This window comes from Schistocerca cancellata, chromosome 3 (genome assembly GCF_023864275.1).
Source record: "Schistocerca cancellata isolate TAMUIC-IGC-003103 chromosome 3, iqSchCanc2.1, whole genome shotgun sequence".
Taxonomy (NCBI): Eukaryota; Metazoa; Arthropoda; class Insecta; order Orthoptera; family Acrididae; genus Schistocerca; species Schistocerca cancellata.
The window spans coordinates 44953575-44971507 of NC_064628.1; the positions used below are offsets into that span (position 1 = coordinate 44953575).

The window sequence follows — 17933 nt, forward strand, 5'->3', positions numbered from 1 at the left end:
GTGAGCGCTCAGCTACGATCTACTCTCTTCTGCAAGAAGGAAGTCAGTACCGAGACTAAGTTATCTGCGCACCGTTCAATCTTTCGACCAACTTTGTTGTATGGGAGCGAAAGCTGGGTGGATTCAGGTTACCTTATCAACAAGGTTGAGGTTACGGATATGAAAGTAGCTAGGATGATTGCAGGTACTAGTAGATGGGAACAATGGCAGGAGGGTGTCCACAATGAGGAAATCAAAGAAAAACTGGGAATGAACTCTATAGATGTAGCAGTCAGGGCGAACAGGCTTAGATGGTGGGGTCATGTTACACGCATGGGAGAAGCAAGGTTACCCAAGAGACTCATGGATTCAGCAGTAGAGGGTAGGAGGAGTCGGGGCAGACCGAGGAGAAGGTACCTGGATTCGGTTAAGAATGATTTTGAAGTAATAGGTTTAACATCAGAAGAGGCACCACTGTTAGCACTGAATAGGGGATCATGGAGGAACTGTATAAGGGGGGCTATGCTCCAGACTGAACGCTGAAAGGCATAATCAGTCTTAAATGATGATGATGATGATGATGATGATGATGATGAGCAATGATCTTGGCACTCGTCGCCGAAGCACATTCGTCATCAGCGTGCGCCGTTGAGCGGAAACCCTGTAGTCAGCCTCGCCTGCCGGCCCGCGTGCCCTGCAATTACTGACCTTTGCTGCCGTCACGCGGAGCCGTTGGCGAGCAGGTCCGGCAAGCAGACGCGGCGGCAAGTTCAAGAGCGACGCGGCGACCACGCCCGGGCCAGCCAGCGCCAAGGCCGCGTCCGCAAACTGCTATAAATGCCCGGCCCACTGCCGTCCAGGCATCACTGTCTGCCGAAGCAACAGATCGACGCACCATGAAGGCTTTCGTAAGTACCTCCTTACAAATATGAAGCACCATTCGGTACAAGGATATTCACTACTTAAGACGTTATCACCATCAACAGCAACAGTAGGAGCCGTTCAACATCCGCTGTCAGATGGAGGTCTCCAACAGACTTGCCTATACATACACATCTGCATACATACTACACAAACTACTATGGAGTAAAACTTCCTAGCAGATTAAAACTGTGTGCCCGACCGAGACTCGAACTAGGGACCTTTGCCTTTACACACTCCGCCGCAGAGTGAAAATCTCATTCTGGAAACATCCCCCAGGCTGTGGCTAAGCCATGTCTCCGCAATATCCTTTCTTTCAGGAGTGCTAGTTCTGCAAGTTTCGCAGGAGAGCTTCTGTAAAGTTTGGAAGGTAGGAGACGAGGTACTGGCAGAAGTAAAGCTGTGAGTAGCGGGCGTGAGTCGTGCTTCGGTAGCTCAGTTGTTAGAGCACTTGCCCGCGAAAGGCAAAGGTCCCGAGTTCGAGTCTCGGCGGGCACACAGTTTTAATCTGCTAGGAAGTTTCATTTCAGCGCACACTCCGCTGCAGAGTGAAAATCTCATTCTACTATGGAGTATATCGCTGAGACCACTTATCGTTGTACCACATTTAGGACCTTCAGCGACTTGCATCTGTACTGTACCTGCATCTTGTTGTGATCTTCAGTCTCAAGACTAGTTTGACGCTACTCTTCACGCTGGTCTATCTCTTGAACGTCTTTTCGCTATTGCAATTTATAACCATTTGAATCTGCTTACTGTAGCCAAGCCTTCCTCTTCCACTCAAATTCTTACCCCACACCCCACACTTTCCTCCATTGCCAAACTGAGGACTCTTGATGCCTCAGAAAATGGCCTACAAACCGATTCATTCTTTTACCCGACTTCTGTCACACATTTCTTTTCTCCCAGATTCGAATCAATACTTCCTCATTGGCAATCCAATCTACCCTGCTAATACGGTCCGCCTCGGTAGCTGTGGGGTCAGCGCAGCAGATTGCTAACTGATCGAACCCGAGTTCGAACTCCAGCTGAGTTGCAGTTTTTCCCTACTCGGAAACTGGGTGTTATGCTGTCCTCATTCTAGTACCGTCATAATTGACACCAAAATTGCCTGCATGGCATCATTTGACTAGTCTCAATATATGTACCAAGGTGCAGCTTGGTCCTAATGAATTCTCAGAATTCTCTAAACACACTATCGTATCTTCCACTATTGAGGTGGAGCTATGGACACGCTCCGACAGTCAACTGAAAAAACTTCAGTATTCTCCTACAGCATCACATTTCAAATCTTCCATTCTCTTCGTTTCCATACGCAGGTAAACTATAGACAAATCTCTCCAGAAAATACGTCCTAAAATTTTTCTTGCTATTGGCTATCTAATTTGACAATCGTCACGTATTTTTTCTCCAGAAATATCAAAGCCCGTCTGCGGTTCTTAGTATCTCATTTCCTAGTCTAATTCACTCACTATCGCCTAATTTAATTAGATTACATAGCATTATCCTTGTATCAGTTTTGGTTGATGTTCATCTTACAACGTCTTTTCGACTCTTTGCGCAATTTATTCAACCGATCTTCAGAGTCTATGGCCATCTCTGAGGGGATTGATGACCTCAGAAGTTAAGTCCCATAGTGCTCAGAGCAATTTGAACCATTTTTGAGCCATCTCTGACAGAATTGCAAAGTCATCAACAAACCTCAAAGCCTTACCTTCGAAGAATGCTACAATCGCGGGGGTTTTCCTTTCCTTAACCTATGTTCTAACGTAAGTTGCATAGTCAATACTGCTCTCGTGTTCCTACATTTCTCCATAACCCAAAGTGAACTTCACCGAGACAGGTTTCTACAAGTTTTTCCATCCTTCTACAGACAAACTGTGTCAGGATTTCGCAACTATAACTCACTAAACTTACGTCTTGGTAATATTCACAACTGCAAACTCCCGCTTCTTTGGAACTGGAAAGATTACATTTTTCTCGATGTCTGAGGATTTTTCCCTTGTGTCATATACCTTGCACACGGGGTGGATTAGTTTCGTCTTAGCAGGCTCTCCTAAAAGATCTCGATAATTCTGAAGAAATATCGTCCACCCCAAAGGCCTCAGGCCTTGTTTTTTTACTTCTTGAACTTCAGAAAAGATTCGCCTTGGCTCATACTGCCATCCATTCGCCCTAATACAGTTCCCAGCCAGTTCCATTTCACTTTCTTTGTAGTCATAACTGCGACTTTCACCCCAATCTTTATGTGATCCATTTGTTTACTATCGTATCTATATTAGTAATCCCCAATCTGCGTTTCTTCATCGCTCGCAGAGTAACCAGCGGGCTTTCAATGGTACGCGTACTCTTGCCGTTTCAGACTCGTGGCGGCCAGAAACTTACATGACAAATTAAAAGAGAGCGGTGAAATAAATAAATAATAAATTAATTAATAAAAACATTTCATTGAAGATATTATGAAATACTGAATTTTTTCTGGCGTAGTTCTATGAACTTATCTGGAGAGATAAGTCTTTGATCTGAGCAGTCAGGGTCCGTAGTAGATCTGGTTGTCGAAACTTTTCTTTCCCTCATTTCTGCCTTATGAACTGTGGAACTCCTGTTCAGCAATATCACGCATTTGCAATGATAAAACAGAGATAATATTATAATTCAGACATGATTTTTACTGTTTTATTGCCTTGACAACATTGATTCCACAAGTTAACCAGTTATGCAGTACTATTTTTGTCATCAGTTTCATAGCGGCATAAGAATTTGATCCCGGATCATAGTGTTGGTGGACAGAAAATTATCGGTATTCTCTTGAATAACACGAAGTATGAATTTCCCGTTTTTTTCTGTATTTGATAATCAAAACAAAAAAGATGTTTCATCAACTGGTCTTCTCAAGGACCTAACCGTTCTCTTTTTTCGAGTTTTCAGCACTAGGTTAGTCATATCAGAGTTAAAATGGCCCCTGTTGTTGCAAGAATCCAGACTATTTGTTCGGCGTATTGTGGTTGATTAAAGTGTTCTTTCGTGTGTTGTGATCTCAGTGAATAAGACAGAAGCTGAGGCTGACAGAAGCGGGCACTCTAAGCTCATGAGAGAGAGGTAAGGCCCTCTGCGATACCTCTGTGGCAACATAGTGGCTCAGCTTATATTGCCAGACAATATATCAAGCAAAAGTGACCCAGTATCCGTACAGCGTATGTAACACGCCTACATACTCGTAAAGAATCTGAGCTCAGCTCCAGCAGTTTTCTTGTGTTAGTTGGTTCTAAGAAACATATTCTTGTGGACTTACACTATTTATAATAGATGTTCGCTGTAAAACAGTTCAATAGAAAGTAAATCTTTACCACTTGCAGAACAGATTCTGGTGCCGTCTGAAAACTTTCATTCGATGTTGAAGGTTTTTAGTTGTGTCTGACACAAAGCTTTTACGCAGCACTAATAAGACACAGGACTTGCAGTCACGAGGACTATGTTTCCAATTCCTGCCATCCATTTTTAGGTTTTCTCCTAAATTGCTAAAGGCCAAAACCAGTATGAATCCTTTGAAAAGTAAATAAGTGATTGTTTTCTCTATCCTTCGTCTTCCGTGCCTGTGCCCTGATTCTAATCACTTTTTAGTCGACGAGACGTTAAACTCTAAGCCTCCATTTTCTCGTTTTCAATTATAGCTGTGTTTCTGGACGGTATTGTTTATAGTGTGTAAGGGTTTTTCCCGCACATTGTTCTATATTTCGTAACGAGAGTCTGAAGGCTCATACAGTTGAGATTTCCTATCATCTGCTCCCTACATCAAGCTCACCAACTCATTTCTATAAGAATTTTCTTCTGTGTGCTAAAATAAATTCAGAGTGGTACATTCAGTTTAACTTGCGCTAAAAGGCAGTACAGAAGGCCTGCAACCATTACACAACTAACTCAGCAAGCCCATAATACTGCTTCAGGAAGCTACCAACAAAAAACCTATATTGACTAATTGCAGTCATGACCCATCATCAGAATAGCGGAAACAAATTTGGTGTGATAGTTTCCATTAAGTTAGTTTCCAATTTTCTGATGACACAGTGTGCCTAAAACGTGACAAAGTATTTGTAGGACTGATTGTTATTTGGGGACTTCAAGTAGTATTCAGTGTGTGCGCAGATAAAAATGCTGCCAGGTGATTATATTATCACAGCAACAAGGAATGTGGGTATTTACTTTGTTACAGTAATGTACATTTCAGTTAATGGTGTGTTCTGTGTCCACAGGTCTGCTCTTTCCTCGTAGTCCTGCTGGTGGCGGCCGTGTTCGCCCAGGAGAAGGCCAAGGAGACCCTGAAGGGCGCCGAGGCCTACTACGCCTACGCCGCCCCCTACGCCTACAGCGCCTTCGGCTACCCCGCCATCAGCGCCTACTCCGCCTACCCCTATGGTGCCGTCGGCTACCCCTACTACTACCGCTAAGAAGACATCAGTTCTGACATGATGCCTCCTGTACTGATTCTTCTGTTTGTCTCTTCCCTCTAAATACAACTGTATCACAAAACAAAAATTGTGTCGATTTCATTTATAATCTTATAACATTAACCTTGTTAAAGAAATCTAATATGTAGTTTGCCCCTGGGTCAATTATTCTGAGATTTGATGATGGTGATGAAGTCCCATACTCCTTGATGGAGTGCCGGCCGCAGTGGTCTAGCGGTTCTGGCGCTGCAGTCCGGAACCGCGGGACTGCTACGGTCGCAGTTTCGAATCCTGCTTCGGGCATGGGTGTGTGTGATGTCCTTAGGTTAGTTAGGTTTAAGTAGTTCTAAGTTCTAGGGGACTTATGACCTAAGATGTTGAGTCCCATAGTGCTGAGAGCCATTTGAACCATTTTTTTCCTTGATGGAGTGTAGGGGACTGATGCGGGAGACCCGCACTGCCGTACTAGGCAAGGTCCTAGTGGAGGTGGTTTGCCATTGCCTTCCTCCGACCGTAATGGGGATGAATGATGATGATGAAGACGACACAACAGCATCCAGTCATCTCGAGGCAGGGGAAAATCTCTGACCCCGCCGACAATCGAACCCGGGACCCAGTGCTCGGGAAGCGAGAACGCTACCACGAGACCACGAGATAAACCACCCATTTTTAAAGTTCAGATAAACCACCCATTTTTTAAAGTTTGTTTAACGATGTATCTTCACTAACACAAAATAACACAGGCTGTAGCTCCACAAGAGGCATCAATATGCACGATAAAAGTTTGCTGCCAGAAAATATCCGTCTCATTTCTGGAAATAAATACCTACAAAACCAGCTGAGTTTAAACAACCAGCACCTCGAAAAGCATGTCTCTCATTCGACACTTTTTGGGTGATTACTTGCCTAAAATGATGATCTGATTTTGAGAATGATGGTCTCGATTCATCTACCTTCATTACTGATATCCACAAGGTGAATCTGAGACAGAATGTGTCATCAGTTTCAGAGACCAGAATCAACATATGAGCATAACTCCTGACACTGCGTCCCATTCTCTGTATGGTAGTATTTGGAGAAGGGCATTATTATGGAAGGCATATTTATCGAGATATCTGTGGTAAAACTTAGCATTTTGTGAATCACACAGGATACTTTCATCTTGAAGGATGTGTCAATGTCAGACTATTGTCATACACTCATCAAATACACATCTGTCCTCATTAAACAATGCTGGGAAGAAATGATTACTTATGATACAAAAAGTATCTACTTGACATTGCTTATCTTATTTATAATTAATAGCAAAACAAAGATGGCTAACAAGAACGTCTAACAATTGTATCAAGCACCACTCAATACTACACTCAAGTTTTATCAGGACATCGATAAGCATCTAATCCAAGACCACTTAACCAAAGCTTCATTGTTGAGTTAGACATATCGAATGGAGGGTATCATGTTCCTATGTTGCAGCTTTAGTCTCTATTAATAACAGTAGCTCGTTGCCATGCGAACGTAATAAGGAAATGAAAAAAATCTCTACTTCAGTCGTCCCCAGTTGCTTTCGGCTGGTTAAATGCTAGTCTAATGGCAATACGTTTTGACACTAACGCGTTCCTCTCCAGATGTGACTGCGCTTTACGTAGGTAAACCAGCTTAGATTTCAGACAAATCTGTCCGCAGCTCGTGGTCGTGCGGTAGCGTTCTCGCATCTCACGCCCGGGTTCCCGGGTTCGATTCCCGGCGGGGTCAGGGATTTTCTCTGCCTCGTGATGACTGGGTGTTGTGTGATGTCCTTAGGTTAGTTAGGTTTAAGTAGTTCTAAGTTCTAGGGGACTGATGACCATAGATGTTAAGTCCCATAGTGCTCAGAGCCATCAGACAAATCTCGCAACTCAAAACAAAGTAACGTCGCAGCCAAACGCTGCATATTTTCACATTTATTCATGATAGTTGCTGTCACTTTGTATACAATCAAAGCAAGTAGGCCTTATTGTTGTTTACACTACAACACTAGAGTTTACATTACACAAAAATCTCAAACATTCCCGTACAAGGAGTAACAGCTAATCTCCATAGCAGGAAACCAGTTTGACTAGAAGTACCTTAATCTGTATCATATACCTCCAGTAATTAACTTGTTCTCCTCAATTCTTAACAAAACAGAAAAGAAAAGCAATGCATAAGACGGCGCAATGCATCAAGGTGGACAGCCTTACCACACTGCAATATATGAAACGCATTGCATACCGCTTCTGATTTTCACTGTGGTCTGAAGATTACTGTTCCTGCTGCAGCATACATAAGAACCGCTTCAGTGTCCTCCTGATACTATGACACTTGCTAAAGTAAAACTTCCGCGGAATAATAGATGCCTACGTACAGTTCGGTTGTGAATCTACCTGATCTTAGACAGATGCAAATCAGTTTTTCATTAAAAGATACGTCAGTTCAGAAATGTTGCTGAAATAAACGTTGAGTGAACTTCAATACTGCAGCGCATATGAAAGCTGTTTCCCACGATAGCAGCCCTGTGTAAAATGTTCTCAGTCATCCTCAGTTGTCAAATTAAAAACTTGAGCTTTCATCTCTTGCTTCCACCACCTTCAAGACGATAAATTGATGAGGATTTTATTCATCTTAAGAGATACTTGCCAAAAATCACGATCTCACACTCCACAGAGATATTTGTGTGTCTGTTTCTCACAAAGAAGGTTTCTTTTGAAGACACTTTGTGTAGTAAAATATAGTTCATGTAGAGTTCAGTCATGTCAGTTCCGTGAGACCATGTGAGGCAAAGGTACACGATCGTGGAACGAGTCAGTAGATAGTTTAAAGAATGGTGATTATAAAAAATGTCATATCATCAGTTATGCGGCGAACTCTTGTACATAACAGGAGTATGCTGTAAGGAAACATTTCCATTTCGTATCGAAGACGTGGGTTTACCACTCAGTTTTTTGAGTTCCGTTGAAAGCCTACTGAAAATCAATCTGCTGAACACCTTGGTCTACACCGCTTGTGGCAATGTTCAAAAATGTTCAAATGTGTGTGAAATCTTATGGTACTTAACTGCTAAGGTCATCAGTCCCTAAGCTTACACACTACATAACCTAAATTATCCTAAGGACAAACACACACACCCATGCCCGAAGGAGGACTCGAACCTCCACCGGGATCACCGAGCGAGGTGGCGCAGTGGTTAGCACACTGGACTCGCATTCGGGAGGACGACGCTTCAATCCCGCGTCCGGCCATCCTGATTTAGGTTTTCCGTGATTTCCCTAGACCGCTCCAGGCAAATGCCAGGATGGTTCCTTTGAAAGAGCACGGCCAACTTCCTTTCCTGTCCTTCCCTAATCCGATGAGACCGATGACCTCGCTATTTGCGCTCTTCCCCCAAAAAGAACCAACCAACCAATCCACCGGGATCAGCCGCAGAGTCCATGACTGCAGCGTCTTAGACCGTGTGGCAATGTTATCGAGGTACATATCGACTTTTAGTTTAGTTTCCACTGAATGAATGTTGCAGTCAACAACAAATCCCATGATATGGCCCATGAAAAGGGAGGGTACAGTTAGAGTTCCGAAAAACCTGGCCAAAGACCTACACAAAGATCGCGAACTGACACTGCAGATCTATATGACTGTCCTTTTCTGAGCCACCTTCTGAGTGGACAAAGCCGTCTTGGAATATTTTGCGGTAGACCAAACAAGTTTCACTTACAAGAATTCTTTTCATATTCTCTTAGTCGCAAAACTTAAAACAACTGACTTCCTTAACGGACTGTCCGTTTTAGCACAATAAAACTTTACTTTTACAAGAGATCAATTTAAGAATCTACATGCGTAGCGTTTGTTGCAGTTAAGCGTTGATCCATCTTACGTTACCGACTAACCTACTAGCTACATCATTTCAATTATGTTCCACGCCGTTATCAGCAGAACTTGTGTCATCTGCGAACAGAAAAGTTTTTGAATCATTTTTCATATTTAATGGAATGTAGTCGAATTAAGTCGGTTGATGTTGAGGGTATTAGATTAGGAAATGAGACACTTAAAGTAGTAAAGGAGTTTTGCTATTTGGGGAGCAAAATAACTGATGATGGTCGAAGTAGAGAGGATATAAAATGTAGACTGGCAATGGCAAGGAAAGCGTTTCTGAAGAAGAGAAATTTGTTAACGTCGAGTATAGATTTGAGTGTCAGGAAGTCGTTTCTGAAAGTATTTGTATGGAGTGTAGCCATGTAAGGAAGTGAAACATGGACGATAAATAGTTTGGACAAGAAGAGAATAAAAGATTTCGAAATGTGGTGCTACAGAAGAATGCTGAAGATAGATGGGTAGATCACATAACTAATGAGGAAGTATTGAATATGATTGGGGAGAAGAGAAGTTTGTGGCACAACTTGACCAGAAGAAGGGATCGGTTGGTAGGACATGTTCTGAGGCATCAAGGGATCACCAATTTAGTATTGGAGGGCAGCGTGGAGGGTAAAAATCGTAGACCAAGAGATGAGTACACTAAGCAGATTCAGAAGGATGTAGGTTGCAGTAGGTACTGGGAGATGAAGAAGCTTGCACAGAATAGAGTAGCATGGAGAGCTGCATCAAACCAGTCTCAGGACTGAAGACCACAACAACAACAACAATGGAAGGTCAATGATATTAAAGTCTCTTCTCTGTGTGTTGAATGTATCGAAAGCACTCACATTCAAATGCTTTCACTAGTTCCCAATCTATTCTGTAGCCCCGCCAGTGCCTCGCACACAAAAGAATAAAATGTATGTTTTGTGAATACTCTTTTCCCTGAACCAAACTGCGAGGCAGCAAAGAATTATAGGCACTAAGATGTGCATCTACCGTCTTAAATAGGACTTTGTCACATAATTTCGAAACCACTATCTCTGTGTCACTTTTTATAAAGATGGATTTACTAAGGAGTCAGTCCATCAGCAAACTGACCACACCTGAAAGACCTATTGCATGGTTGACAGCACTAAGCTTGTATACGATACTTTGGTCTTCAGAACACAACTTGATATTTCGTGATATCAACAGAAGTCTTTATTCTTTAAGTTTTAATAAGTAATTCAGCTTTATCTTTGCTTTTAGGTCCATGTGACAAAACTGTCTCTGAATACAAACTTTCGAGAGCTCTACATTTACCTACAGCAGTAATATTTTATCTTGTAAACCATCGACAGGAATTGATTATTAAATATTTTGAACAGTTCTGGTAGATCACTAACTGTTACATAATCACATAAGATAGGTTTAATATCTTGAAGAGCCATATTTGGCTCTAAAAATGGCTCCATAATTAACCAACACATTTTCAATTTTGTTCCTAGAACATTCTGTTTTCATGCTGTAGTGCATTCACTTTGCCGTACTGACTACAATGAAATTCTGTGACTGGAATCTCACAGCATTAGACACTATGACACGTCTCCCTTTTTCTCCTGCATGATATTCTAAACCAAACCTGATTGCTTATTTTTACTGGATATCTGACTGCAAGATATGTTAAAGAATGTGTAAAGGTTTATAGAATTATATTATATCTGTAGTTAGAGTTATATGTGTTCTAAAAGTCTTGCAAAGTTTATTCTTCGAATTAGCTCTAAATGTTTGCAGTGCAAGTGGATTCATTGTAACATATCGTTTCCTAGCAACGCTTGTCTGCTATTATGTTCAACAGAGCCTGTATCCGGCAGGAAGAAGCTGTTCTCTAAACTGGTAGCGACAGGTCGATCTTTTCATAATTATCCTAAACCGGATGTGGCCGGATTCTCCATGGCTGGCTTACTGGTTTGTGATTTCACACGATGGCCAGGATTTTCTGAGACTTTCGCAGGGAAAAAGGAAAAGTGCTCTCAGGTCACAGCACCTTCCTAAAGGTCTGTTAGAGGAAGGGCGCCCAATGAAAAGGTCAATATTTTGCTCCTAATTGTGACTGACCAGAATGACCAAAAGACTAATTAATTTCGTGGAGTGATTTGGGAGACCGAGAAATAGGGTAGTCGGCTAGCATCTTTCGTGGGGTGTAGAAGTCGGGCCGGCCTTTGTGACCGAGTGGTTCTAGGCGCTTCAGTCTGGAACAGCGCGACCACTACGATCGGAGGTTCGAATCCTGCCTCGGGCATAGATGTGTGTGATGTCCTTAGGTTAGTTAGGTTTAAGTAGTTCTAAGTTCTAGGGACTGATGACTTCAGATGTTAAGTCCCATAGTGCTCAGAGCCATTTGAACCATTTTTTTGTTGAAGTCGTTTGCCCTCTGAGTAGTGATGAGAAAAAGCGACCGGAAAAACCGATACAGGTATTTAAGTTCTGAATAACATTATTTACTGGAATTTGTCCGGCCTCGGTTATAATAGGTGTTTTTCTCTATTTTTTAAATAACCGTGTACAAAACAGAAATATCAATTAGCCATAACAGCGATGTTAAGATTATTCGTTTTTAAATAACACCATGTTTTTAAAAAAAGTAATTTTCATTAGTAAAATTTGCATTCATTTCAAATATTGCATTATTACAGAAAATGGGGAAAGCGATTAATGCAATTTTAATGATGTCGATGCAAACGAATAAGAAACACATGCCATAATAACTGCTACAGCATTGCTGAGACAGTAACGTCCCCGTTGCCGTGTGTCGTGGCGTAAGATACGGGTGTACATACAGTGTCCAAGACTTGCCGCCCCCCCACCCCCACCCCAGTTTCTCGCTGTCATCGCTGGACATCCGTTGTATCGCAGAATCGCACCAAGCCTTATCTGAAAATATTTTTATGAAGTGGCGTAGCAATGAGGTACAATGCTTCATTTAGTTTAAGAGATGAAGGTTTTATCTGCCATTTCTATGAAATAATGAAAGAGGGAGGAAATTATGGTAACATTAATAAATCAAAAACTTAACTACAGTTCATTTATAGTATACAATAAAAACAGAAAGTAGTTGATCTGCTGACTTCGTCTGCATAATAAGCTTTATCTGCTTGTAGCCGTTGAAACCGGACAAATTAACACGAAAAATAGGGTTCTTCAACCACAGTTCCCATCCTTCAGCACTGAATACTTGTTACGCCGAAATAGTGGTACGTTCGCCAATTAGAACATGAGTTTTGAGCAGAGTTTCGAAAAATTAGAATCAATAGGAGAATATAGGTGATTTTTGTAGTATTCAACCACTTACCACTTTCGAGAAAAGCAACGAAGGGTGGTCGGGGTGAGTTTTCTTTTATTTGTCTATTTAATTTAATATTTTGATTATTTGTACCTTGGAACTGTCAGAGTCAAACATTTTCAATCTTTGTTCTATTACTAAGTTTATTACAGGAAGCAATAAGACTAAAAGTCGAAAATCGGGTATTTCAGAAACGGATTATTTTGAACGATTTTAACAACGGGTTTAAGTGGCGTGGAAAAATATGATATAACCGAAAACCAGTTGATTTAATGATAACTGTCATGCCTACCCCTGAGGCAAAGGGAGTATTTTCGTAGCATATTTCACAAGTTTGGAGAAGGTGATCCCTCGAGAATAGCCAAGTCATTCCTTGCAACACAGAAATTTGAGAGAATCCGAAAGGCCATTAGTAGGAGAGTATTCCTTGAACAAGATGCGGTCTTTAGGTTGTCCCACATGCAGCGGCAGGTTCAAAATGGTTAAAATTTTTCTGAGCACTATGGGACTTAAATTCAGAGGTCATCAGTCCCCTAGAACTTAGAACTATTTAAACTTAACTAACCCAAGGACATCACACACATCCATGCCCGAGGCAGGATTCGAACCTGCGACCGTAGCGGTTTCAGACTGTAGCGCCTAGAACCACTCGGCCACTCGAGCAAGCGCAGCGGCAGGGTTGATGCGAGGAGAATGGCAGAATGCTTTCATAGTATTTACAGAACCCCAGCAGCATCGTTATCACACACGCACACACACACACACACACACACACACACACACACACACACACACACACACACACACACATATATATATATATATATAGAGGAGAGTAATGTCCCGATCGGTAATTTGGAACGAACGGTCCAACACGCTGGCCATCCCGCTCTCCAGACATTACGCCGCTTGACTCTTTTTTTTTCTGAGGCTGTATCAAGGATAGAGTCTTCGTCAGACCAGCTGCTGACGTTGACGAACTGAAGCCTAGGATAAAAACTGCTGTGGCTACTGCGACAAAATACATGTTACGAAACACCTGGCGGGAACTGGAATACCGCCTCAACATTCTCCGAGCTACCAAGGAGCACACGTTGAGGTTTACTAACGTAAGTGGTCTTAAAAACAACTAGTAACACTAACCTATGTAAAGGAATCAAATGTAACTTATTATGTCAAACGGTTATTTGCTTATAAATTGTTATAATCAGGACAAGACTTGGTACTCACCATATATATACACTCCTGGAAATTGAAATAAGAACACCGTGAATTCATTGTCCCAGGAAGGGAAAACTTTATTGACACATTCCTGGGGTCAGATACATCACATGATCACACTGACAGAACCACAGGCACATAGACACAGGCAACAGAGCATGCACAATGTCGGCACTAGTACAGTGTATATCCACCTTTCGCAGCAATGCAGGCTGCTATTCTCCCATGGAGACGATGGTAGAGATGCTGGATGTAGTCCTGTGGAACGGCGTGCCATGCCATTTCCACCTGGCGCCTCACTTGGACCAGCGTTCGTGCTGGACGTGCAGTCCGCGTGAGACGACGCTTCATCCAGTCCCAAACATGCTCAATGGGGGACAGATCCGGAGATCTTGCTGGCCAGGGTAGTTGACTTACACCTTCTAGAGCACGTTGGGTGGCACGGGATACATGCGGACGTGCATTGTCCTGTTGGAACAGCAAGTTCCCTTGCCGGTCTAGGAATGGTAGAACGATGGGTTCGATGACGGTTTGGATGTACCGTGCACTATTCAGTGTCCCCTCGACGATCACCAGTGGTGTACGGCCAGTGTAGGAGATCGCTCCCCACACCATGATGCCGGGTGTTGGCCCTGTGTGCCTCGGTCGTATGCAGTCCTGATTGTGGCGCTCACCTGCACGGCGCCAAACACGCATACGACCATCATTGGCACCAAGGCAGAAGCGACTCTCATCGCTGAAGACGACACGTCTCCATTCGTCCCTCCATTCACGCCTGTCGCGACACCACTGGAGGCGGGTTGCACGATGTTGGGGCGTGAGCGGAAGACGGCCTAACGGTGTGCGGGACCGTAGCCCAGCTTCATGGATACGGTTGCGAATGGTCCTCGCCGATACCCCAGGAGCAACAGTGTCCCTAATTTGCTGGGAAGTGGCGGTGCGGTCCCCTACGGCACTGCGTAGGATCCTACGGTCTTGGCGTGCATCCGTGCGTCGCTGCGGTCCGGTCCCAGGTCGACGGGCACGTGCACCTTCCGCCGACCACTGGCGACAACATCGATGTACTGTGGAGACCTCACGCCCCACGTGTTGAGCAATTCGGCGGTACGTCCACCCGGCCTCCCGCATGCCCACTATACGCCCTCGCTCAAAGTCCGTCAACTGCACATACGGTTCACGTCCACGCTGTCGCGGCATGCTACCAGTGTTAAAGACTGCGATGGAGCTCCGTATGCCACGGCAAACTGGCTGACACTGACGGCGGCGGTGCAAAAATGCTGCGCAGCTAGCGCCATTCGACGGCCAACACCGCGGTTCCTGGTGTGTCCGCTGTGCCGTGCGTGTGATCATTGCTTGTACAGCCCTCTCGCAGTGTCCGGAGCAAGTATGGTGGGTCTGACACACCGGTGTCAATGTGTTCTTTTTTCCATTTCCAGGAGTGTATATATATATTGCTCTCCTAACATGTTTTGCAGCTCCTTCTTAAGCGATACACTGTCTTGGAAATAGGGCAATCAGAGCGCTACTAAGCAAGGTGTACACAAACACACACACACACACACATAATGGGAGGGAGAGAGAGAGAGAGGGAGAGACATTTTGATCTCCGAATCGCAACCCAATATTTTAATGCTGTAGTTAATGAAACAGGGAACTGCTACATACCCGAGAGACACTGTCTCGTTCTGCTACTTCGATATTCGATATTCTGCTCTGGTCTTGTTCTCATAGATCGAACTGTAACACTCAAGATGTTACAACAGTAGTTGGATCTCTGACTCGCTACTCAACCATATTTGTTTTCGTAGTTCCACCATACATCAGCTTTGTTGTCGTAGTTCAGTCTACCATCTTCGTTCCCATAGTCCTATCTATGCCCCCTGTGCTCCACCATCATTCTTCTTGTAGTCCGTTCCTTGTACCCAGGGGCACAACGTTAGGGCCTGCAATGCGAGCTGTCCAGGTATTTCAAGGGCTCACAGAAAAGAAAAGAAAATATGATTTGTATTGTTATCTAGATTAAAAATTAATATAAAAATAAAATATGTACAAACATAAATACAGAAACATGTATAAGATAAATGGTCAAGTCAAATGACAGCCTGCACAGGAATAGATCAAAACTGTTTCGTTGAATCGGTTAACGTCGAATCGATTTTAGCATAGCTAGATGAGTGTGTAAACTATGCTTCACCTAGCTGTCTCTCTTAAAACTAAATTTGCAGCGTGTTCCTCGGTTGTCACAAAAGAACAGCGCATATTGGTTACTACAAAGCAATAACAATATATACCAAAATATCACATTTAGGTAGAAATTGATTTTTATTTGATGTGTAGTGTACAAGAAGTTGTAATGAGCAAAATTTTTTCTAAATATTTCACTTTTGTCACGCCTTCATTCAGAAAGCAACGTAAGTTTTGCACACCAGTGTATTACAGAAGACGTCGTTCCGAGCATGAACATTTGCTGAAAGTAAAAATAAGGTGAATATTTGTTTTGAATACCGTAGTGCTTTGCAAGCCATGATAATCTTGGATGTGGTACGCCATTGTATTTCTCCAACTTCTGATCTGACTTGCTCACCCAGTGGGAGAGACATCTATTATGATGAGAACTCAGAATCATGGTATTTTCTTTCGCGTGTAGCTACTTTTACTTCTGGCAATGATTTGTTACAGAGGAATATGCGAAGGTACACAGATGTTTCAGAGTCGAAGTTAAAACTTTTCTGCTCCTGCATCTTGAAACGTCCCCTTATGAAAAATTATACATGACTGTGCTTTAACTGACACACAATATTTTTTAGCGCAACGCAATCTGATTTTCAGAAATCCCTACAAAGGAATGGCCCTGACTAACATTAACCTGTACCTTTCACAAATCACTTACTCACCAAAAATCTTCGTTACTCGAACTACTGCAATACAGCGAGCGCCGCTACTGCCAGCTAAATAAAAGATTCAAACTACGGAAGGCACTAACTACTGATAGGCATAGTTAGCAAATGAAAGATTTTAATAGAGAACAAACAATGTATTTACCTCAATAATCATAATATATATAGCAGTTCATGCCATCCAGTATTACAAATTTCAAAACTCCGCCATCTCTCTCCCCACATCCACCACTGCTGGCAGCTCACCTCCAACTGCGCAACGCTACGCGTTGTTCACGTCCAGCTGCCCAACACTACAATGGCAGACAACAATGCAAACTAGCCACAGACTGCACACAGCAGAGCCAGTGATTTTCATACAGAGCGCTACGTAACGTTGCCAATATAAAAACAGCCTACTTACAATCTGACTGGATAGGTCAGTTCAAAGGGCAGGGAAGGCAATGACATATCTGCTTTAGCTAGGACCACAGATAGTAACACACCACAATGTTCAAAAATCTTCAAGTCGCGTACAGCTGAATACTGTCTGTTACGAGAGGTGAATTTAAGGTCACTGGTGTGGTTTGCCATTGCAACAACATCCTGTTTTATCATGATCGTCTTTCAGATTTTGGTTTCCTTAGTGTTCTAACGTAGAGTGGTGATGCTGATCCTCTCTGTAAGATTGTCTGAAGATGACGAAACAGGTCAGAGCTGTTAAAGCTATGCGATTGTGGCAGCAAATAATTTTTTTTTGTTTTGCATAATCTGTGAGGTTTTCTGTTTACTGATTGTGACACAGATAAATACTATACAAACAGATAGATGCATAGAGGTCAGCATTTCCCCAAAGTCAATCTACAGACTGGCTGCCCGCTCTAATAAATGCGGTGGCGTCGAGACGTGATCATGTGTATACAATCACCAAATGCCGACGGTATTCACGACCTCGTCCACAGTCTATTGCTTTCACATTATGGCAATAAATAATCAGAACGACTTTTTAAAATCGAGGAGTTTTGTCACCGAGCCGTGAACGCAGCTCCCGAACTCTGATACACTAATTCCCCACGGTTTGGGGCTTGTGTAGATACCCTGTTTCCATGCTAGGTTAACGGTCTGACCTATTAACGCTGCTGCGAGAAGGCTCGCACAACCAAATGGTAACGAAAAAGTAGTTGCAACTAAGCGTAGCTCAATTGAACAGCCGAAAGAAATCCTAACGGTAGACCTAGACGTAGTGGAAAAGTAACCGTACTTTCGAACAATGAGACTAGAACCACCTATATAATAAAT

General features: G+C 42.9%; 1 long non-coding RNA gene across 1 annotated transcript; it reads left to right on the forward strand.

Annotated features, from left to right (window-relative positions):
* Window positions 1–696: 696 nt before the first annotated feature.
* Window positions 697–5433, forward strand: LOC126176901 (uncharacterized). Its single transcript, XR_007535689.1, has 2 exons — window positions 697–887; window positions 5151–5433. It is a non-coding gene; the product is annotated as an uncharacterized LOC126176901 (long non-coding RNA).
* Window positions 5434–17933: the final 12500 nt, after the last annotated feature.